The sequence below is a fragment of the Mus caroli genome, unplaced genomic scaffold, assembly GCF_978045245.1.
Source record: "Mus caroli unplaced genomic scaffold, Mus_caroli_1 scaffold_5, whole genome shotgun sequence".
Lineage (NCBI taxonomy): Eukaryota > Metazoa > Chordata > Mammalia > Rodentia > Muridae > Mus > Mus caroli.
In genome coordinates, this window is record NW_028227260.1 from 135,171,406 (window position 1) to 135,196,481 (window position 25,076).

The window sequence follows — 25,076 nt, forward strand, 5'->3', positions numbered from 1 at the left end:
GTAGAGGAAGGCCACTGATTTGTTTGCGTTAATTTTTTTTTCTTTCTTTTTTTTTTTATTACATATTTTCCTCAATTACATTTCCAATACTATCCCAAAAGTCCCCCATAGCGCCCCCCACTTCCCTACCCACCCATTCCCATTCTTTTGGCCCTGGCATTCCCCTATATTGGGGCATATAAAGTTTGCAAGTCCAATGGGCCTCTCTTTCCATTGATGGCCGACTAGGCCATCTTTCGATACATATGCAGCTAGAGACAAGAGCTCCAGGGTTCTGGTTAGTACATTATGTTGTTCCAACAATAGGGTTGCAGATCCCTTTAGCTCCTTGGGTACTTTCTCTAGCTTCTCCATTGGGAGCCCTGTGATACATCCAATAGCTGACTGTGAACATCCACTCCTGTGTTTGCTAGGCCCCGGCATCGTCTCACAAGAGACAGCTATATTTGGGTCCTTTCAGCAAAATCTTGCTAGTGTATGCAATGGTGTCAGCGTTTAGAAGCTGATTATGGGACGGATCCCTGGATACAGCAGTCTCTAGATGGTCCATCCTTTCATCACAGCTACGAACTTTGTCTCTGTAACTCCTTCCCTGGGTGTTTTGTTCCCAATTCTAAGAAGGTGCACAGTGTCCACACTTTGGTCTTCATTCTTCTTGAGTTTCATGCGTTTATCAAATTGTATCTTATATCTTGGGTATCCTAAGTTTTGGGCTAATATCCACTTATCAATGAATACATATTGTGTGAGTTCTTTTGTGATTGTGTTACTTCACTCAAGATGATGCCCTCCAGGTCCATCCATTTGGCTAGGAATTTCATAAATTCATTCTTTTTAATAGCTGAGTAGTACTCCATTGTGTAAATGTACCATAATTTCTGTATCCATTCCTCTGTTGAGGGACATATGGGTTCTTTCCAGCTTCTGGCTATTATAAATAGGGCTGCTATGAACATAGTGGAGCATGTGTCCTTTTTACCGGTTGGGACATCTTCTGGATATATGCCCAGGAGAGGTATTGCTGGATCCTCCGGTAGTACTATGTCCAATTTTCTGAGGAACCGCCAGACTGATTTCCAGAGTGGTTGTACAAGCTTGCAATCCCACCAACAATGGAGGAGTGTTCCTCTTTCTCCACATCCTCGCCAGCATCTGCTGTCACCTGAATTTTTGATCTTAGCCATTCTGACTGGTGTGAGGTGGAATCTCAGGGTTGTTTTGATTTGCATTTCCCTGATGATTAAGGATGTTGAACATTTTTTCTGGTGCTTCTCTGCCATTCGGTATTCCTCAGGTGAGAATTCTTTGTTCAGTTCTGAGCCCCATTTTTTAATGGGGTTATTTGACTTTCTGGAGTCCACCTTCTTGAGTTCTTTATATATATTGGATATTAGTCCCTTATCTGATTTAGGATAGGTGAAGATCCTTTCCCAATCTGTTGGTGGTTTTTTTGTCTTATTGATGGTGTCTTTAGCCTTGCAGAAGCTTTGTAGTTTCATGAGGTCCCACTTGTCAATTCTCGATCTTACAGCACAAGCCATTACTGTTCTATTCAGGAATTTTTCCCCTGTGCCCATATCTTCAAGGCTTTTCCCCACTTTCTCCTCTATAAGTTTCAGTGTCTCTGGTTTTATGTGAAGTTCCTTGATCCACTTAGACTTGACCTTAGTACAAGGAGATAGGAATGGATCGATTCGCATTCTTCTACATGTTAACAACCAGTTGTACCAGCACCATTTGTTGAAAATGCTGTCTTTCTTCCACTGGATGTTTTTAGCTCCCTTGTCGAAGATCAAGTGACCATAGGTGTGTGGGTTCATTTCTGGGTCTTCAATTCTATTCCATTGGTCTATTTGTCTGTCACTATACCAGTACCATGCAGTTTTTATCACAATTGCTCTGTAGTAGAGCTTTAGGTCCGGCATGGTGATTCCACCAGAGGTTCTTTTATCCTTGAGAAGAGTTTTTGCTATCCTAGGTTTTTTGTTATTCCAGATGAATTTGCAGATTGCACTTTCTAATTCGTTGAAGAATTGATTTGGAATTTTGATGGGGATTGCATTGAATCTGTAGATTGCTTTTGGCAAGATAGCCATTTTTACAATGTTGATCCTGCCAATCCATGAGCATGGGAGATCTTTCCATCTTCTGAGATCTTCTATAATTTCTTTCTTCAGAGACTTGAAGTTTTTATTATACAGATCTTTCACTTCCTTAGTTAGAGTCACGCCAAGATATTTTATATTGTTTGTGACTATTGAGAAGGGTGTTGTTTCCCTAATTTCTTTCTCAGCCTGTTTATTCTTTGTGTAGAGAAAGGCCATTGATTTGTTTGAGTTAATTTTATATCCAGCTACTTCACCGAAGCTGTTTATCAGGCTTAGGAGTTCTCTGGTGGAATTTTTAGGGTCCCTTTTATATACTATCATATCATCTGCAAAAAGTGATATTTTGACTTCATCTTTTCCAATTTGTATCCCTTTGATCTCCTTTTGTTGTCGAATTGCTCTGGCTAGGACTTCAAGTACAATGTTGAATAGGTATGGAGAAAGTGGACAGCCTTGTCTAGTCCCTGATTTTAGAGGGATTGCTTCAAGCTTCTCACCATTTACTTTGATGTTGGCTACTGGTTTGCTGTAGATTGCTTTTATCATGTTTAGGTATGGGCCTTGAATTCCTGATCTTTCCAAGACTTTTATCATGAATGGGTGTTGGATCTTGTCAAATGCTTTTTCCGCATCTAACGAGATGACCATGTGGTTTTTGTCTCTGAGTTTGTTTATATACTGGATTACGTTGATGGATTTCCGTATATTGAACCATCCCTGCATCCCTGGGATGAAACCTACTTGGTCAGGATGGATGATTGTTTTGATGTGTTCTTGGATTCGGTTAGCAAGAACTTTATTGAGGATTTTTGCATCAATATTCATAAGGGATATTGGTCTGTAGTTTTCTATCTTTGTTGGGTCTTTTTGTGGTTTAGGTATCAGAGTAATTGTGGATTCATAGAATGAGTTGGGTAGAGTACCTTCTGTTTCTATTTTGTGGAATAGTTTGTGAAGAACTGGGATTAGATCTTCTTTGAAGGTCTGATAGAACTCTGCACTAAACCCATCTGGTCCTGGGCTTTTTTTAGTTGGGAGACTATTAATGACTGCTTCTATTTCTTTGGGGGATATAGGGCTGTTTAGATCATTAACCTGATCTTGATTCAACTTTGGTACCTGGTATCTGTCTAGGAACTTCTCCATTTCATCCAGGTTCTCCAGTTTTGTTGAGTATAGCCTTTGGTAGAAGGATCTGATGATGTTTTGGATGTCTTCAGGATCTGTTGTTATGTCTCCTTTTTCATTTCTGATTTTGTTAATTAGGATGCTTTCCCTGTGCCCTCTAGTGAGTCTGGCTAAGGGTTTATCTATCTTGTTGATTTTCTCAAAGAACCAGCTCCTTGATTGGTTGATTCTTTGAATAGTTTTTCTTGTTTCCACTTGGTTGATTTCACCCCTGAGTTTGATTATTTCCTGCCGTCTACTCCTCTTGGGTGAATTTGCTTCCTTTTGTTCTAGTGCTTTTAGGTGTGTTGTCAAGCTGCTAATGTGTGCTCTCTCTAGTTTCCTTTTGGAGGCACTCAGAGCTATGAGTTTTCCTCTTAGAAATGCTTTCATTGCGTCCCATAAGTTTGGGTATGTTGTGGCTTCATTTTCATTGAACTCTAAAAAGTCCTTAATTTCTTTCTTTATTCCTTCCTTGACCAAGGTATCATTGAGAAGGGTGTTGTTCAGTTTCCACGTGAAGGTTGGCTTTCTATTATTTATTCTGCTATTGAAGATCAGCCTTAGTCCATCGTGATCTGATAGGATGCATGGGACAATTTCAATATTTTTATATCTGTTGAGGCCTGCTTTGTGACCAATTATGTGGTCAATTTTGGAGAAGGTACCATGAGGTGCTGAAAAGAAGGTATATCCTTTTGTTTTAGGATAGAATGTTCTGTAGATATCTGCCAGATCCATTTGATTCATAATTTCTCTTAGTTTCACTGTGTCCCTGTTTAGTTTCTGTTTCCATGATCTGTCCATTGGTGAAAGTGGTGTGTTGAAGTCTCCCACTATTATTGTATGAGGTGCAATGTGTGCTTTGAGCTTTACTAAAGTTTCTTTAATGAATGTGGCTGCCTTTGTATTTGGAGCATAGATATTCAGGATTGATAGTTCCTCTTGGAGGATTTTACCTTTGATGAGTATGAAGTGTCCCTCCCTGTCTTTTTTGATGACTTTGGGTTGGAAGTCAATCTTATCAGATATTAGAATGGCTACTCCAGCTTGTTTCTTCATGCCATTTGCTTGGAAAATTGTTTTCCAGCCTTTCATTCTGAGGTAGTGTCTATCCTTTTCTCTGAGATGAGTTTCCTGTAAGCAGCAAAATGTTGGGTCTTGTTTGTGTAGCCAGTTTGTTAGTCTATGTCTTTTTATCGGGGAGTTGAGTCCATTGATATTAAGAGATATTAAGGAAAAGTAATTGTTGTTTCCTGTTATTTTTGTTGTTAAAGTTGGCATTTTGTTCTTGTGGCTGTCTTCTTTTAGGTTTGTTGAGGGATTACCTTCTTGTTGTTTCTAGGGTGTGGTTCCTGTCCTTGTATTGGTTTTTTTCTGTTATTATCCTTTGAAGGGCTGGATTCGTGGAGAGATAATGTGTGAATTTGGTTTTGTCGTGGAATACTTTGGTTTCTCCATCTATGTTAATTGAGAGTTTGGCTGGGTATAGTAGCCTGGGCTGGAATTTGTGTTCTTTTAGTGTCTGTATAACATCCGTCCAGGATCTTCTGGCTTTCATAGTCTCTGGTGAAAAATCTGGTGTAATTCTGATAGGCTTGCCTTTATATGTTACTTGGCCTTTTTCTCTTACTGCTTTTAGTATTCTGTCTTTATTTAGAGCATTTGTTGCTCTGATTATAATGTGTCGGGAGGTATTTCTATTCTGGTCCAGTCTATTTGGAGTTCTGTAGGCTTCTTGTATGTTCATGGGCATCTCTTTCTTTAGATTTGGGAAGTTTTCTTCTATAATTTTGTTGAAGATGTTTGCTGGTCCTTTGAGTTGAAAATCTTCATTCTCATCCACTCCTATTATCCGTAGGTTTGGTCTTCTCATTGCGTCCTGTATTTCTTGGATGTTTTGAGTTAGGATCTTTTTGCATTTTACATTTTCCTTGATTGTTGTGCCGATGTTCTCTATGGAATCTTCTGCACCTGAGATTCTCTCTTCCATCTCTTGTATTCTGTTGCTGATGCTCGTATCTATGGTTCCAGATTTCTTTCCTAGGGTTTCTATCTCCAGTGTTGCCTCATTTTGGGTTTTCTTTATTGTGTCTACTTCCCTTTTTAGGTCTAGTAAGGTTTTGTTCATTTCCATCATCTGTTTGGATGTGTTTTCCTGTTTTTCTGTAAGGACTTCTACCTGTTTGATTATGTTATCGTGTTTTTCTTTAAGGATTTGTAACTCTTTAGCAGTGTTCTCCTGAAATTCTTTAAGGGATTTTTGTGCTTCCTCTTTATTGTCTTCTGCCTGTTTAGCAGTGTTCTCCTGCATTTCTTTAAGTGTTTTATTAACGTCCTTCTTGAAGTCCTCTATCATCATCAGGAGATATGCTTTTAAATCCGTGTCTAACTTTTCCGGTGTGTTGGGTTGCCCTGGACTGGGCGAAGTGGGGGTGCTGGGTTCTGATGATGGTGGGTGGTCTTGGTTTCTGTTAGTAAGATTATTACGTTTACCTTTCGCCATCTGGTAATCTCTGGGGTTAGTTGTTATTGTAGTCACTGTTTAAAGATTGGAGCAGAAGCTGTGTTCCACTCACCAGCAGTCTCTAAATCCTGCGGCGGGGGTCGTGGGTAGCTGATGGTACCCCGGTGCTGGTCCAGCCGGAAGAGGCCTGTGGTCCTACTCAGGCCGTTTTTCTGCTTCCCTAACTAATGCAGTCTCTGGTCCCGCGTGCAATTGGATTGGAGCAGAAGCTGTGTTCCACTCTCCAGAAGTCTTAAGATCCTGTGGTGGGTGTTGTGGGTAGCTGGTGAGTGTCAGCTGACCCTGCACCCCAGCTGCCCAGGTGCTTTTCTGACCGGAAGAGGGTTGTGGCCCTATGTAGGCTGGATTTCTCTTTCCCCAACCAGCGCAGTCTCAGGTCCCGCGTGATTGGACTGGAGCAGAAGCTGTGTTCCACTCACCAGCAATCCCAAAATCCTGCGGCGGGGGTCGTGGGTAGCTGGCGGGTGTCAGGCAACCCTGCGCTCCCGCTACCCCGGCACTGATCCGGCCGGATGAGGCCTGTGGCCCTACTCAGGCCGGTTTCTGCTTCCCTAACTAATGCAGTCTCAGGTCCCGCGCAATTGGATTGGAGCAGAAGCTGTGTTCCACTCACCAGCAGTCCCAAAATCCTGCGGCGGGGGTCGTGGGTAGCTGGCGGGTGTCAGGCAACCCTGCGCGCTCCTGCTACCCCGGCACTGATCCGGCTGGATGAGGCCTGTGGCCCTACTCAGGCCGGTTTCTGCTTCCCTAACTAATGCAGTCTCAGGTCCCGCGCAATTGGATTGGAGCAGAAGCTGTGTTCCACTCACCAGCAGACCCAAAATCCTGCGGCGGGGGTCGTGGGTAGCTGGCGGGTGTCAGGCAACCCTGCGCTCCTGCTACCCGGCACTAATCCGGCTGGATGAGGCCTGTGGCCCTACTCAGGCCGGTTTCTGCTTCCCTAACTAATGCAGTCTCAGGTCCCGCGCAATTGGATTGGAGCAGAAGCTGTGTTCCACTCACCAGCAGTCCCAAAATCCTGTGGCGGGGGTCGTGGGTAGCTGGTGGGTGTCAGGCAACCCTGCGCTCCCGCTACCCCGGCACTGATCCGGCCGGATGAGGCCTGTGGCCCTACTCAGGCCGGTTTCTGCTTCCCTAACTAATGCAGTCTCAGGTCCCGCGCAATTGGATTGGAGCAGAAGCTGTGTTCCACTCACCAGCAGTCCCAAAATCCTGCGGCGGGGGTCGTGGGTAGCTGGCGGGTGTCAGGCAACCCTGCGCGCTCCTGCTACCCCGGCACTGATCCGGCTGGATGAGGCCTGTGGCCCTACTCAGGCCGGTTTCTGCTTCCCTAACTGTTTGCGTTAATTTTATGTCCAGCCACTTTGCTAGAGTTTTTCTCAGGTTTAGGAGTTCTCTGATGGAATTTTTCTGGTGTCACTTAAGTATACTATCATATCATCTGCAAATAGTGATTTTTGCCTACTTCCTGGAGGTTCCTCAGAAAATTGGACATAATACTACCAGAGGATCCAGCAATACCTCTCCTGGGCATACACCCAGAAGATGTTCCAACCGGTAAGAAGGACACATGCTCCACTATGTTCATAGCAGCCTTATTTATAATAGCCAGAAGCTGGAAAGAACCCAGATGCCCCTCAACAGATGAATGGATACAGAAAATGTGTTACATTTACACAATGGAGTACTACACAGCTATTAAAAACAATGAATTTATGAAATTCTTAGGCAAATGTATGGATCTGGATGGTAGCAACCTGAGTGAGGTAACCCAATCACAAAAGAATTCACAAGATATGCACTCACTGACAAGTGGATATTAGCCCAATAACTTCAAATACCCAAGATACTATTTGTGAAATACATGAAACTCATGAAGAAGTAAGACCAAAGTGTTGATAGTCTGTTCCTCCTTAGAATGGGGAACAAAACACCCATGGAAGGAGTTACAGAGACAATGTTTGGAGCTGAGATGGAAGGAAGGACCATGCAGAGACTGCCCTATCCAGGGATCCATACCATAATCAACCGCCAAACACAGACAGTATTGCATATGCCAGCAAGATATTACTGACATGACCCTGATATAGTTGTCTCTTGTGAGGCTATGCTAGTGCCTGGCAAATACAGAAGTGGATGCTTACAGTCATCTATTGGATGGAACACTGGGTCCCCAATGGAGGAACTAGAGAAAGTACCCAAGGTGCTGAAGGGTTCTGTAATCCTAAAGGAGGAACAGAATTATGAACTAACCAGTACCCCCTGAGCTCGTGTCTCTTGCTTCATATGTAGCAAAATTTATATTTTTTCAAGAGGGTTTGCTGGTTTCTGTTTCCTCTTTGTCTGACACTACCCCTGTGGTGCTGGCACAAGAGACTTTCCACTTCTGCTTAAAAGGGCTTCAGTTCTATCTCCTATAACCCAAGTGGAAGAACTCAGACAGTCACTGTGGATGAATGTGCCCTTGGAAGATTTCCATTTCATCAAGGGTGTCCAATCTGGATAGAGTTCTCGAAGTCCAAGAGTACAACCTTAGCCAGGAAATCAGGTATATACTTTTGCAACCTAAGAGAATATAGAGTACTATGATTAGGGTTTTCTGGCAGAAAAGTAAAAATAAAAAAAAAAAAACAAAAAACAAAAAATAAAAAACTATGAGCCCAAATACTTCACCACAGACTTCAAGGTGGCCATGAAGAAAAGGAAATGTCCTTTTCCCTGTGCCTACACTTGTGTAGCTGATCTTAAGTTTGAGGAGGTCAAAGGACTAGGGACCACCATCTAACCTGTTAGGGAGAATGATCAGACTGATGTCAATCAGAACCATGGGAGGAATGATTATTCTAGACTGGGCTGAAGAGTTGAGTCCAAATGTGGTGCTTCCCATGTATTTCCCCTCTGTACAGGTTATCATATGGTCTTTATTGTTTCCTAGTTGGTTATTTGTCCCTAACCATCCTGATCTCTTATTTCTCTGAGGAATGTGGCCTTAAACCTAGCTCTTCTTTCAAAGAGGACAAAACACTTGACTCCTTTTTCCAAATAAGGATCATATTAGATATGCATGTGAACAAGGTATACATTGGTACAATATAATAGGGGGGGTCACTAAAACAAATATTTACAAGCAAAACCTGTAGCCAAATCCAGTCAACTCATCAGTTTTGGAAAGGTTCTATGATTCTTGCCCAGGCCCAGACAACTTGATACAACTGTGAAGAGACATTTATAAATTCATATATATATGACAAGAGAAGAAACTTTCCATTGCATAGCATACTCAAGATTTCAAAAATACAATCAAGAAAAGAATATTTATTGACTTAGTGCAACAAGGCAAAATATTGACATGCAAATGCAGAAACATCACAGTAACACCAAATCACACTTTGGAACACCTTGCAGCATTCTACCATGTTAGAAAAGCACAGAATGCCATTTTTAAAAAATTAGATATTTATTTCTTTTTTATGTTCTTTTTTATTGGGTATTTATTTCATTTACATTTCCAATGATATCCCAAAAGTCCCCCATACGCTCCCCCACCCACTCCCCCACCCACCCACTCCGACTTCTTGGCCCTGACGCTCCCCTGTGCTGAGGCATATTAAGTTTGCATGACCAACAGGCCTCTCTTTCCACTGATGGCCAACTAGGCCATCTTCTGATACATATGCAGCTAGAGACATGAGCTCCAGGGGGTACTGGTTAGTTCATATTGTTGTTCCACCTATAGGGTTGCAGGTCCCCCCAGCTCCTTGGGTACTTTCTCTAGCTCCTCTATTGGGGCCCTGTGATCCATCCAATAGCTGACTGTGATCATCAACTGCTGTGTTTGCTAGGCCCCAGCATAGTCTCACAAGAGACAGATATATCTGGGTCCTTTCAGCAAAATCTTGCTAGTGTATGCAATGGTGTCAGTGTTTAGAAGCTGATTATGGGATGGATCCCCAGATATGGCAGTCTCTAGATGGTCCATCCTTTCAACATCCTTAATCATCAGGGAAATGCAAATCAAAACAACCCTGAGATTCCACCTCACACCAGTCAGAATGGCTAAGATAAAAAATTCAGGTAACAGCACATGCTGGCGAGGATGTGGAGAAAGAGGAACATTCCTCCATTGTTGGTGGAATTGCAAGCTTGTACAGCCACTCTGGAAATCAGTCTGGCAGTTCCTCAGAAAATTGGACATAGTACTACCGCAGAATGCCATTTTTAATGTTTTAAGAGTGAATGTATTATCAGCCATTATTACCATATACAGCAGAGATAACTTTTTTAATTTATCAAGTAATAGGGACATTTCAAGACAAACACCTAAAGGATGACAGTTTTAATCATGAAAGCACAAGAAGAATAAGTTTTATTGGAGGATTATGTGAACAGAGAACCAAGAAGAAATCGATCAAGTACAACACAGTAAAACTGCCTACAATACCAGTAAAAGAAAATAAACACCAAACAATAATCTAAAAAAAAAAAAAAAAAACTAAAAAAGAATCAACAAAATCACAAGAACTTTCAAACATTTACTAATGATTAAAGATAAATGACTTTTACACACAAATAAAGAAATGAAGACTAGCTCATAGGGCTGAAAATAGGAAAAACTCTCCTCATGTCTGAAAGAAACATGACTGACAGGAACAACCACTTTTTTTCAAAAAGGAAAAGCATGGAAGACAATCTAACAAGTGAGTATATGTGGAAAATAAGACAATATAACTATTGTGATATGTGGTAACATAGACTTCATATAAAAATTAGTGAGAAGAGGTAAAGATAATAGCTAAATTTTAGTAAAAGAAATTTTTATTAATCTATTGAGAACATATAACTATTTTTTATTTGGAGACAGGGTTTCTCTGTGTAACCCTGGCTGTCCTGGAACTCACTTTGTAGACCAGGTTGACCTCAAAATCAGAAATCCGCCTGCCTCTGCCTCCCAAGTGCTGGGATTAAAGGCGTGTACCACCACTGCCTGGCTGGAGAACATATAGCTATTACAGACATAAAGCTACCAAATCTTTAGACTTCCAAATTCATATAATTAACACTAATAGAAAAAGTCATAGGTCCTAGTATAATAATAATCAGTAATTTCAATAACTATTTCAATACTAGCAATAATAGTTTATCATCATTAGCTGTGTTGTTTGCTATTCTGATTTTTCTACTAAAGTAGCTTAGCAAAAGCAACGTTAAAAATGACTCACCATTCCAGAGCACAGTCCACATCAGAGAGTCATGACAGCAGAATCTTTAGGCAACTATTAACTCTGTATTTTCAATCAGAAAGCAGAGGGAGATCAATGGTGCTATTCAGGGCCTCTTTCCATTTTTAATTCAGTCCAGGAACCTGGGCCATAAAATGTGCCTTCCCCATTTAGTGTAAGTTTGCCTACTTCAGTTAAGCCAATAAAAGAAAGAAAGAGAGAGAGAGAGAGAGAGAGAGAGGAAGGAAGGAAGGAAGGGAGAGAGAGAGAGAGAGAGAGAGAGAGAGAGAGAGAGAGAGAGAGAGAGAGAGAGAGAGAGAAAGAAAGAAAGAAAGAAAGAAAGAAAGAAAGAAAGAAAGAAAGAAAGAAAGAAAGAAAGAAAGAAAGAAAGAAAGAAAGGAAGGAAGGAAGCAATCTCTGACAGACACACCCAGAGGCTACCCTAATCTAGATAATCCCTCAAAGGCATGTCCACAGGCTCCTTTTCTTCATGATTATAGGTCCTTTTGATAATCCAAATAAAATACCACATTATCCAAATTAAAACTAACAAAGAAACATCAGAGCAATACTAGAGCATATATAGAATTGACTTAAGAGACCCCTACAGAATATTTTATTAGTAGATATGGCATACATATTCTTCTTGGTAACTCATTTAATCCCCTCTAAAATATATGACATTTTATTTTGCAAATTAAGTGTTAAAAGATGCACAACCATAAATATAGTCTATTTTCTAAAATATACTAGAACTAAAACAGAAATCAATACTGGGAAATGCAGTGAATCTATACAAATATGCAGATGCTGACCAATACACTTATTTCACTAGGCTTAAAAGTAAGCATACAAAGAGAGATTCATCATGCCATTTTCATTCACCCCCTTTTCTTAGTTATTTATGTATTTATATGCCTACAGTTATTTGGTCTTCATATATGTCTGTGCACCACATACATGGCTGGTGCCTGTAAAATTCAGAAGAGGGTGTCAGATCCCACTGTGACTAGAGTTACACATAGTTTTTAGCTAGCATGTGGGTCTGGAAATTGAACACAGGTCCTCTAGAAGAGCAGCCAGTTCCTTTAACTGCTAAAACATCTCTCCAGCTTCTTCTTGTCTATATTGTTCATCCCCTGTATTAACATTCCAGATCTCATGATTTCCACCTACTAGTTCCTTTCTTCTTTCAGTAGTTATCCAGTGGTGGTTTGAATGAGAAGTCTCCCCTGTTCTCAGGCATTTGAATACTTGGTCCCCAGTTGGTGACTGTTTGGAGGAGTCTTAGGAAGTATGGCTTTCCTAAAGGTAGTATCACATTAGGGATGCAAATATATAAAAAAAATAAATCTCAAATGTCGCAGACCTTCTTGGTTTCTTTGTCTGTGTTTAACAGATTCTCTAGAGCAGATGGGCCAAGAGTCAGATGGAATGACAGACAGACACACACAGGAGAGGTTGTGCAGAATCTGAATGTAATTTTCTGGTCGAGCTTAGACTAATTATATTACAGCGAATATCATAAATTGTAAAACCTAACAGATACTGTACATTGAAGTTTTCCAGGTGCAAGAGGAGTGACTACAAAAAGAATTTGCAGGAACCAGATAAATGTTTATGCTAGGGATTAGTATCCCTCCAGATGCAAGAGGAGTGACTTCAAAAGGACTATGTTTACATTAGAGATTAGCACCTGCTTCAGATGAAGAGTTTCACACCTTAGCGTTAATTGGGCTGGGGGGTATAAACTCTTGCCTGGCTTCAGGAATAAAGTAGTGTCATGAACCTTGGAATTCTTAGGCCTTGTTAATTCTTATCTATGTCTGGAGAATTCCCATTTATCAGTATAGTATATTAATTTGCTCTTGGCATGGAATGTAGTCTGTAATAAGAATTTCTATCTCAGTGAGAATTCCAGACTCTTTCTGCAGACAACTGAATTTATGGCTAGTGCTTAATTGTTTTATGGTAGAGCTAAATTAGTTACTGAATAGGCTAAACTCCTTGCTGCTATCTGTAATCTAAGAACCTGGGAAAAGGCTTTAGCTATGTTAGAATACAATCTTAAAAGGCATTTACTATGAGGTAATGCTTAATAGAGTGCACGTGAATCTATACATTAGACTAACGCGGTGGAAATTTGATTATTATGGGTTAGGGGAAACCACCAAAACTCTGGGAGGGAAATTTCCATGGAACTCTTATCATCGTGAACAGTTTTCAGGCTTTTTGCCTGTCAAACTGACCCAAACTGGAGAGCTGACTTTTGTCAGACTTCCAGGAGGAGAGTCCTAGAAATTCATTTCTCATGAGCAGCTTTTTGGCATTTCTGCCTCACAAGCTAACTCCACCGGAGTGCCCTGGCACACAAATCCACATTTGAGAGAAAACTTATGTTAATTTCCTCTTCCAAATCTGTGTTACTTTGTCTAATATAATAATCTCTACTTCCATTCATTTTCCTCCAAATGCCATGATTTAAGCTATTGCTTCAGCTGACTAAAACACTGTCATATATACTTTATTGACTAAGTGGCCCGATAATGGAAAGAGGCCAATGAGCATCAGACTGGACTTTACCCTCTGGTATTTGACCACAGGTTTCCTAACCTCCACAGCCTGGCACTCCATTAAGTATCCCCCCTGCCAAATTATGTCACCCTGCTACAATGGAGAAAGCACTTGCAGGGTTCACAGCCTCCATGTCCTGGAACCCCTTCAATTTCCCCCAACCAGATTATGACACCTTACCCCCATGGAGGAAGCACTTGACCAGCAAAGACCTGAGGGACCTTGTACCTCTGGGGCTCCTTTGACTAACATGGCATAAGTTTAGGTGCCCAAAGTCCACCAGAAGACCAGAAGCTTCAAAAACCATAATGCTCATATTTCAGATAATCTGAAGAAACTCAAAACTCTTATAAAGGCTTCAGCCAATAAGGAACAATAAACCTTGTGAGGGAACTGACATAGAACAAGGAATGGACAGTCCATTTCCTCTGAAGTTTATGAGTTCATAAGTAACCCATTGACCAGAGAAACCAGACCATGTGATTTAAACCCTGTCACCAGAAAAAAGTGTGGCCTCATCTTTTGTGCCCATACCTGGGAAGGTGAAAAGAAGCCAGCTTAAGTCTACTCAGTTTGAAGAACCTACAGATTTTAACCATTTGTGTTACAGAGCAATTTCAATATCTTCAAAACACAGTCCTGGAGATGCCAGTGAAAAGCTCAAAGAAGATCACACTGTGCCTGGGCCATCTTCTGATGACTCTGACCCACTGACCAACATGGACAGGTAATTTCCCCATATATTTAAGGTTTCTTACTGATTTCCCTGTCTAGCCAAAGAGGTCTGAAACCTTACACTTCTTCCCAAAACACTCAGGAACTGCCCCTATCCACCCAAGAGATTATGGGATTAACCAAATGTTTTCAAAGGTCTATGGAACATTCCACATTTGCTAAGGGATCCCAAGGAACTCTCACTCCTGCTGAAAGAAAATCATACATGTCTCCTCATCCAGAAGGAGGTTCAAAAGTTCATCCTCTACACATGGTGTCTCTAATCTTTCCAATTCTCCTAATAAGAGAATTGGACATGACACCTCTGGTTAATGGGACTAACAACAGATCCCATCAGACAAAGAGGCCTCCAAACCTTTTATTTTAAAAGGGGGACACAGTGGTTTTTCATTTCCCGAAAATGGATTAAGTCCTACCACCTCTCTCCAGTACTTTAACAACTTTGACAGCTGCCAAATTGGGCTGGAGCACTACTGCCTCTCAGGCAGACAGCCAAAGATGTTCTTCCTCTCCCTCAAAGGGGTCCTTGCATGCCATTTCTCATAAAGTTTAAGTCTTGACCCTGCTGATCAAGGTGATTTTAGAACTTCCCACAATAAATCTGGATGGATTTGAGAGTCCTTGATCATTCAAACATGGGCTCAGATCATCCATTATAGCCCAAAGGGGCCTAAACTCAATCATGATTACAAAAATTAGCCTCACACTGCTCACACCTGCCCAAGAGAAAACAAAACTTTCCACATCTACAGCAGGGGCTCAAGGACCTTTTCCATTTTCAAAGGAATTCTTCAGAGTTCCATACATATCCAAGAAGTACAATCTCCTTATTTCATCCAAGGAACTCTTGTGCCTTCTCTACATACAAAAAATAAGCTAGCAACGTCGCCATCTTTTTCAGGAGTTCTAAGACCTTTTCAATCTGTCAGAGGGCACTAGGATTGTCCACATATACAGAAGAAGGTCAAAGACATATTTTAAAATGTATTCTCACTTAGGAGATTTAAATATTCTCTAGTATGAAAAGGGACCCAGAACACCCCCATTGTAACAGAAGGAGACTGAGAGATGCACCTTATGAACAAAGGGACTTCACAATTTCCCCATCAGGCCAAGAGGACTCCATACATTCCATACCAGACAAAAGGTTGCCACCACCTGAGTTGCCACCAGGCACAAAAAAGCTATTATGCCAAGACACTCCAAATGAGCCATATGAACTCCACATTTGTCCAGTGTGCTGAAGTAGTAAAGCCATCCCTAACTGCTCAGGAGTCTCTAGGGTATTCTACCCTTGAACCTGTCCAGGACTCTCTGACTACTACCCTATCTCATAAAGGAACTGTGGACCTTTATGTTATAGTGAAGTTCCCATTAAATTAATGGCTCTTGGAGGTGCCACATTTACAAAGATGTTCTAGGATATATTCCATCTGCACACAGAGTTCTGGAACCAACTGTATATGAACAAGGGGCTATGTGGTGTGACATGCATACACAAGAGTCTGTAGCATCCTCCCCATCTAAAGAAGGGGATTCCTTGATTTCATCTGCACACATAAATCCATAGGATCTTCCTAAATTTCACAGGATATAGGATCTCCTCAAGAGTATCAGCAAATTGCCAAAATCACACAATATGCTATCAACTCTTCCCCATCTACATAAAGGGCTATTAGTCCTTCTGCCCACCCAAAAGTGTCTTCAGAACATCCTCCAAATACCCAAAAGGTTCTGTGTTCTACCTTGTCTTCTCAATGGTCCTTAGAACCTGTTTTGAACATCCAGTTGGCTATGAAAACAGACATCCCCATGAAAAAGTTGTTTCCCTTTCTCCAGGTGAAGAAAGTTTTCTTGGAACTTCCACAGTACACACATAGATCTGGCAGCATCCCTATATGCCCATGAGTATTTAAGTCCTCCCACATTAGTCCATGATGCTCTAGGAGAAGCTACATCTACACAAGGAGCTCAAGTACCCTCTCCTTCTGAAGCCTTAGTCGAGACTTCTTCATGTACACAAGTCATATTAAAACTTTCCCCATCTCAGCAAAAGGCCCTAGTATCTATCATATCTGAAAAGGGTGCTTCACAATTGTCTCCATCACCCTCAACCCAAGTGAACCTCTGTCATCCAGTTTCTTAAAAAAAAAAAAAAAAAAAAGAGGTGATCCTTCTCACAAAGTATACTTGAAAACTTTTGCAACTGAGGAAGATAATTTCAGCCTCCCCCCTTCTTCAAGAAGGAGATGTGCATAATCGATTGCTGCCAAAGAAACATCAACAACTACAATTTCTCCTCAGGTGACTACCACAACTTTTATATCTGTCCAAAGGCCTCAAAATGTTCTACATCTGACCAAAGGACTATGGAACAATTTCCCGAAGGGCATTCTAATCAATGCACATCATCCCAAGAATCTCAGAGACCTCTCTGTCTACTCCAAAGGCTCTAGTATGTTCAACATCTGCCCTAGGGCTTCAAGTCTTTTTACAGACCCTCTCAACAGTTCCAGAATATTTTCTCCCTGTGAAGAGTGATATTTCTTTTTCCAATAAACTTAAGTACTATAAAACCTTTGCTATCTGCCCAAGGGTCTGAGGAAAGTTTCACACCTTCAAGAAAAAATCTCTAGACTTCTGCCATTAGCTCAAGAGGGTCTGACAACATCCATGTCTTCCAAAGCACCAAATCATACTTCTGCCTCCATTCTTCTTGCTGGACAAAATTTACCATCTCTCCTAAGATCCCAGGTATCATCAACATATAAGTAAGGGTATCTTGATAACTTCACCAACTGCCCAAAGTTCTTTGGTAGGTTTTTCTTCTTCCCCAGGAATTCTGTGTTGTTTTCCATTTGCCCAAGAAACAGTAGGACTTTTGTCATCTGTTCATGAGGTTGAGGGAGCTTTTCTGCCTTCACTAAAGTACTTGAAACATTTACCCCACCTCCCAGGAGATATGAAACTTTCCTCAGTAACACAAATAATTATATTTTTTGTTATTTTAATTAGGTATTTTCTTCATTTACATTTCCAATGCTATCCCAAAAATCCCCCATACCCCCCCAACACTCCCCTACCAACCCTCTCCCACTTCTTGGCCCTGGCGTTCCCCTGTACTTAGGCCTATAAAGTTTGCAAGACCAATGGGCCTCTCTTTCCACTGATGGCCAACTAGGCCATCTTCTGATACATATGCAGCTAGAGACACGAGCTCTGGGGGGTACTGGTTAGTTCATATTGTTGTTCCACCTATAGGGTTGCAGACCCCTTTAGCTCCTTGGGTACTTTCTCTAGCAAACACAGAAGTGGATGCTCACAGTCAGCTATTGGATGGATCACAGGGCCCCCAATGGAGGAGCTAGAGGAAGTACAAAAATAATTTTAGAACATAGCCCTGCCAACAGCTCAGGGGGCTCTGTAAACTTCTTCATGCTCACCTGTGTACCTTCATTATTTTTGAACTCTACTGTTAATGATGATTCTTTTTCCTTTTTGGTTTTTTGAGACAGGGTTTCTCTGTGTAATCATGGCTGCCCTGGAACTCACTCTGTAGACCAGGCTGGCCTTGAACTCAGAAATTCACCTGCCTCTGCCTCCCAAGTTCTGGGATTAAAGTGTGTACCACCACTGCCTGGCTTTTTTGTTGTTTGCTTTTTTAAAATTTTATTTTATTTGTCATTCATTTTTACACTTCATATTCCATTCCCTGCCCCTCCCCATCCACCTTCTGCTCCACACCCCACACCTCCTCCCCCACCCCACCCCATCTTCATGTGGATGCCCCCATCCCCCATTCCACCTGGCCTATAGACTTCCTGGAGCCTCCAGTCTCTTGAGGGTTAGCTGCTTAATCTCTGAATGAACACAGACCTGGAGGTCATCCACGGTATGTGTGTTAGGGGCCTCATATCAGCTGGTGTATGCTGTCTGGTGGTCCAGTGTTTGAAAGATCTCAGGGTTCTAGATTAATTAAGATTGCTGGTCCTTCTACAGAATCACCATTCTCCTAAGCTTCTTTCAGCCTTTCCTAATTCAAAAGAGGTGTGGACAGGGGGCAGGGGGGTAATGGAGGGGTAGAGGAGAACCTGACCTGGTATTGGGTAAGGGAAAAGGACTGAAGCCCTGAGGGCCAGCAGAAAGAATGTAAACAGGCAACCTCAGGAAATAGGAGGTTGGGGACAGCCCCCCCCCCCACGAATGCACTAGAGACCTGGGAGATGAGAGACTCCCAGGACTCATAGGAAGGGACCTTTGATGAAATGACAGAGAGTAGGGAGAGGTAACCTGTAGAGCCCACCTCCAGCAGGAAGCCAGGACTTCGGGTGAGGGATGGGGTTACCATCCCACACTTGCACCTCTGACCCATAATTGTTTATGTCTGAGAGAACTGCAGGGATGGAAACGGAGAGGAGCCTGAGGAAGAGAAGGTCCAGTGACAGGCCCAAGTGGGATCCAGCTCAAGGGGAGTTCCCAAGGTCTGACACTATTACTGAGGCTCTGGAGCACTCACAAAAAGGAAACTATCATGACTGCATTCCAGAAGACACAACAAGCAGCTGAAAGAGTCAGATAGAGTTATTTGCACCCAACCAATGTACAGAAGCAGCTGACCCCTGTTGTTCATGATGATTCTTAAAAGCTTTAACCTCCCTTCTAGCCTACCACCCATCAGAGGTAGTGGAAAAGAATGAATACAGAGGAAGTGAACTTATTTAGAAATGATTATTTGGAGCATCCAAATAATTCCCATCTGCTTGTCAGGAATTCAGTAGTTCAGTTCACAGGCCAGCAACAGCAGCCTGATTCACTTTCAAACTCTTCATTGATATACTAGCAATCCATTTCAGTCAGTGTCAGGATAGCAACATCAGTGGCAAAATCTAACACTATTAGAATTTCTAGGCTGTGGCTCTGATTCTTCTTGCTAAACTATGTTGTGCTAGTTGTGCTAAATTACGTTGATTTCTTACCTCCACCAGAATGCCCATTGTAATTGTTGATCAGCTTCTAGAAGAACTGATCCACAATCTTGTGGGATCAGCCTATGCTGAGTAACCCAGTTATTTAGCATTTTTTAACAAAAGAAGAATATAAATTGTAAGATACAATAGTCTTTTAAAAATACTTTAGATATAACATTTTATCAGTCACCAGGTCAATTTATTACAAGCCTCTCCACCATTGTTAGCAGGTATATGTTGCAAGATTGGGAAGGCTGAAGGCACCTGTGCTTGTACAAGCAAATTCTCTGGTGGTGCATTTGGCTGCACATGAATCTGTTGTACCTGTGCCATTTCTGCTCTTTGAGTCTCTTAATGCAGATCAGGGTAGTAGTTTACCTTCCTGCCTAGTCTGCTTTCCACTTTCATCATGTGGTATATTCTCAGTCTCATTCACTAATCCTGATTTTTTTTTCTCCTCCTGCTGGCACTTTTTGTTTTCCAGGCACTACTACCTCTGTCTGAAAACTCTCTTAAAAGCATAGCCAATTCTGCAATCTTCTCTAACAGAACAGAATTGTCAGGATTCCCATTAAAGTTTTCCAAAACAATATACATGAAAACTATGAAGAAAAACCAAAACAAACAAACAAACAAACAAACTCTGGTACCAAGGCAAGATACCACACAGCTTAAGAATATTGCTAATCCCTCGTATTCTATTTTCTCTATAATAGAAACAGAGTTGCCCATTATGCCTAAGCCACATTGGGCAACACCTGAAACTTTAATTTTTCATGTGTCCTTCATGGGTCTAGCTTTACCATGTTTCTTGTGTCAGAACATGAGTCTATCCCAGAAAAACTCCACTTGAGTCTGTCCCAGCTGATATCATTCTGCCAATAAGTCAGTCCCCATGGGAGTACATAACCTGCATTATTTTCCCAAGAGGATGTCAGCTACCCTGTTTCTACTAAAGAGGTATCAAAATAGGCACTTTCAGTCCAAGAGGAAGAGAAACCTTCCATTAAGGCCAAAGGGGGACCCAGGGCTTTGCTTCTTATCATGCAAGGGCTCATATCTGTACCAATTCCAAAACGGAGTGTGATATCATTCCCTGATATCCAAGGAAAATACAGACATACCATATCCCAACTAGGGTACCTGAGTTCGTCTCTCTCTTACCAAAAGAGAGTCACAGCCTCCAAATATGAAGATGGGTCCGCCATTTGTAACCTTTTAGTGATAGGAGCCACAAACATTGACATTCAGTCCCATGCAGTATCCAAGGATCCCATGGTAAAATGTGAGCTTTACTTCTATCCTCTCCCTTAAAGGAGATATCAGACATTCTCGGTCTGACCACTATGGCCTCAGACTCTCCTAGTCTCACCAATGGGAAATTAAATATCTCCCCTTCCTTAAGGCAGCCTCAGAATGTTTCAGGCTGAAGTAGAGGGCTTATTAAATAACCCATCAAACAAACTAGGAATGAGAGATGCTCCTTGTGAAAAAAGAGGATCCAGAAATTTTTCCTCTAATCAAGTGGGTCAGACCTTCAAGTTCTGGTGTAAGGAGCCTCTAAATTACCCCTCTTGTCCAATAAGGTGCAAGGGTTGACCAGCTTGCAAAATGGAACATCTATAGCAGCCCATCTCAGGGGGAGACTTGTCCATACTCTCTCTTGCCAGAGCATCTTCTGTTCTATTTATCCAAAAGCCACCTTCACATTTTCCTACCATGTGCAAAGGGAGCTGAAAACTTTTTCTTCTTGTTAACCATCTATCAAATCTATGACTGCCACTCACCCCTAGCTGCCTCAGATGCACATAGGGTCCTCTGACTAAAAGCATGGCAGACATTACCCTTCCACTTACTAGTAGCTCACAATTTACTAGATAAAAGAACATGCTATAAAATTTGTTCTCCATGGAAAATAGGATGTGCTTCTTCTGAACTGTATGGCACAAGGCCTATTTCATCTTACCTAATGTGTGACAAATCAACTCCCTTTATCTATGGTACACTGAGTGTTTCTTATTCTGATCCTTTGCCCTCTTGACCTCTCTCCAAAGAACAGGACCCTGGTGCCTGAGGTTGGAAAGCCTAAGAGTACCCAAAGAAGCCTTAAACCCAACATATATACCTTAAACTTGGTCGGCAGAATCAAAGAAGCCATGTCCTTTATTTCAAAATTAAGCAAGTTAGTATCAGGAGACCAAGCAGGGAACTGCCTACTAGAATATTGGAAATTGGACTGATTACACTGCTGCCTGGCATGAATGACATGGAATTCTAGGTTACCAAGATGAATGGATAAGGAAATTTCTAGGCCTTCCCTACTGCCCAAATTAACCCTTGATCTTCCCCTGCTACTCACAAGAATCTGAACTCCCTGCTGTCTTCAACACAGTATGAGACCTTCTGCCTCTCTGAAGAATGGTTTCCTTAATAGTTCCTGTTTGTGGATGCCTCAAGCATTCTCATTCTGTCTAATGGTCCTTAAAATTGTGTTTCTGACAAGGTCACCTCAACAACAACCAAAAAAGATTTATTCTTTCAAAACAAGGGACATTCACACATTTCCCAATGTCTGAAGTGGAGCTCAAATCATTTTTAAGGTATCAAGGTGTCCTCTCTCAGGCATAAGCTGTCTAAACCAGGAAACCAAATGCACTCTAGTCATTCTCAAGTAGGTTTCAGACCTACCTTTTCCAAAGCACAGATCTTCCAAACTACTGTATGGTCTAAGGGAGCTTCTAATCTGTCCATTCTGAAACAGGGATTCTCAGATCTCCAATAGCCCAGCTGGCCTTAATCTTATCTGTCTAAAACCAAATGCCTCACAACTTTCATCAATAACTCAAGATCGTTTCAGATGTATCCCTGTAACATCAAAGGTGTCAGGCATACCCTAGTGTTGAAGCGAGCATTAGCACAGCATTTCTTTGAGGACAAGGAAGTCTCAAACATTCACTAATTGCCCAAATATACCTCAGACTTACCACTTCCAGGACAAGGGTATCACATACATCCTCAATGATTGAAGAGGTCCCGAGATATTCTACTTGGTCAGGAAAGTACTTCAGACTGCCTCAATCTGCCAAGAAGTTCTCAAATATAACCCTTTTAGAATTAACATGCAATAGAATTTCTGAAGTCACAATGGGGCTTTAGACCTATCCTTGTAGAATCAGAACAATATTTGCCTCTACCTAATAACTCCATCAAGTCTTAGATATGCCCCCCAAAGACCTGAACAATCCAATGATTTCAAGGGGTCTAATAACCTGATGGAACATCTTCTGAAGAGGTCCTTAGACATATTTTCTCTTACCATAGTAGTTCATGATGATAATGGTATGCCAAAGGAGGGCTGATTCAACAGACTGTCTGTGAATAAAACTATTTTAGTCTTCTTATGTTGTAGGAGGAGTCTGATATATGCCCCTCTGATGAAACAAGGTATAGAACTGACTCTGTGCCCAGGAGTGTATCTCAAACATTCAGACTCTGCAGAAGATTGCTTTAGACTGAATCCCTGTGACCAACTTTGCATAGGTACTTCTTCTTATGTTAATGGCCGAATCAGGTCTACTATCCTATAATCTATATAGTGTCTTTTTGTGATTAGCTATTTGATGAATATTCTAATATAAGGCATATTAAAAAAGAAAACTGAATTTAGTATCTGCCTGTGCAATCACATTTTTTTTTCTTTTGTCAACTAAATCAAAGATATGTGTAATCAGTTACTATAGTTGTCTGAAGCCTCTATCACTTCAATTATGTTTAAATTTATAATGGAATTACTAAAGATCCCAGCCTAATCATGAACTTTGTTTAGTGGTACTAATCAAATTTCTTACTATATTAGGGTTAGGGATAAAGTTGGGTGGCATGGTGCTTATTACATGGGAATCAGATTCTGCAACTTGAACAACATACCCTCCTTCTTGTGGCTCAGTGCTTGAGAGTTCTCAGGGCATCTGGTTTACTTGAGACTGCTAGACATCCTTTGGGGTCGCCCCCCTCCAAAACTTCTTCCAGCCTTCCCCTAATTCAAACAAAGTGTTTCCCAGACTCTGTCCATTTGTTGGGTGTAAATATCTGCATCTGTCTCAGTCAGCTGCTGATTCAGCCTCAAGGAGGGCAGTCATGCTAGGCTCCTGTCTGTAAGAACATCATGGCATCAGTAACAGTGTAAAGTCTAGGAGCCTCCCCTTGAGATGGATCCCAATTTGAGTTTATCACTGGACTTCCTTTCCTTAAGGCTCTTCTCCATTTTTGTTCCTGCAGTCCTTTTAGGCAGGAACAATACTGGGTTAGAATTTTTGACTCTGGGATGGCAACCCTATCCTTTCACTTGATGGCTTTCTACTGGAGGTGAACTCCACAAGTTCCCTCTCCCTACTGTTGGGCATTTCATATAAGGTTGCTCCTTTTGAGGCCTGAGAAGTCACTCCCCTCCCAGGTATCTGATACATTGTATAGGGTCCTCCAATCTCCTACCTCCCTAGGTTGCCTATTTCCATTCAATCTGCTGCCCCCCCAGGGCATCACTCCTATTTCTCCCACCACCTAATAACTGATCATGTTCCCCCTTTCACCTCCCTGACCTCTCCCCCCTCCATGTTCCCCTTTCCCTCTGACACCCATGATTGCTTTCTTATACCTCCCATATGGGTTTGAGGCATCCATCCTCACTTGGTCCCTTCAGCTTGTTAACCTTCTTGTGTTATGTGGATTGTATCCTGGGTATTCTGTAAATTTTTAGCCAATATCCACTTTTTAGTGAGTACATACCATGCATGTCCTTTAGAGTCTGAATGACCTCACTCAGGGTGATATTTTCTAGTACTATACATTTGACTGCAAAACTCATGACACCTTCCTTCTTAATAGCTGTATAGTTTTCCATTGTGTAAATGAAAGACATTTTCTATATCCATTCTTTCACTGTAAGACATCTGGGTTTTTTCCAGCTTCTGGATAACACAAATAAGGCCATTATGATCATATTGGAGCATGTGCCCCTATCTGCCACAGTATTTCCCTGTGGTTTTCTTTCCTGGGTTTGGAAAAAAAAAGGATTCCAGAACAATATTATGGGAAGTTTCTCAGAATTAGAAGAGTTTGGGAGTAGAAAGATCAGGGTTAACCCATAGAAGCTTGGACCAATGTGGGCTAGTAAAGGAGACAGTGCCCCAGAGTTCAAATCCTGGGACATACATATATATCTCAGTCATGTGAGAACCATGTCTGACAGGGAAACTAGTTGCTCTCAGCCCAGGAGAATATATCTGACATTGGGGGATGTGGTGAAATTTCCTGGGATTGTTTTCTGGCCTCTTTGCACACAGCAGTAACATGCAGCAGTGTGCAAGGCCTTTGACTCATTTCTGGGCAACCCAGAGCTGCCCTTTTAACAGGTAATTGAAAAAGCCATACCTTCCATTGGGTATACTGGAATCTTCCCATGATGTTTGGGGAACACAGATCTACCACATAAAAAGATGTTTATCTTTCCTTCCTCTTTTCTCTCCTTCATCCATGTCCCTGACCTTCCTTCTTCAACTGCATGCCTAACCCCAAACGCAGGTATGTGACTGTACAAAGATGACACAGAATGTCTAAGAGTGACTGAGCGACTTTGGAGAAAGGAAAGACAGTGAAGTATCCTGAGTGACTATGGTATGGTGGTGAACTGGGGAGAAGAGAGAGACTGTCACAGATCTTGAGATAACTTGTTATGATAATGTGGCTATGTGCAGGAGATGGTTCAGGCTTGTGCCCAAGT

General features: G+C 41.6%; 1 pseudogene across 1 annotated transcript in view; it reads right to left on the reverse strand.

Moving 5' to 3' along the window:
- Positions 1-22,362, reverse strand: part of LOC110288557 (testin pseudogene) — a 33,114-nt pseudogene extending 10,752 nt beyond the window's left edge. The window contains exon 1 of the transcript XR_015047109.1: positions 22,282-22,362. The product of XR_015047109.1 is annotated as a testin pseudogene (transcript). The remainder of the gene's footprint in view (positions 1-22,281) is intronic.
- Between the last annotated feature and the right edge of the window lie 2,714 nt (positions 22,363-25,076).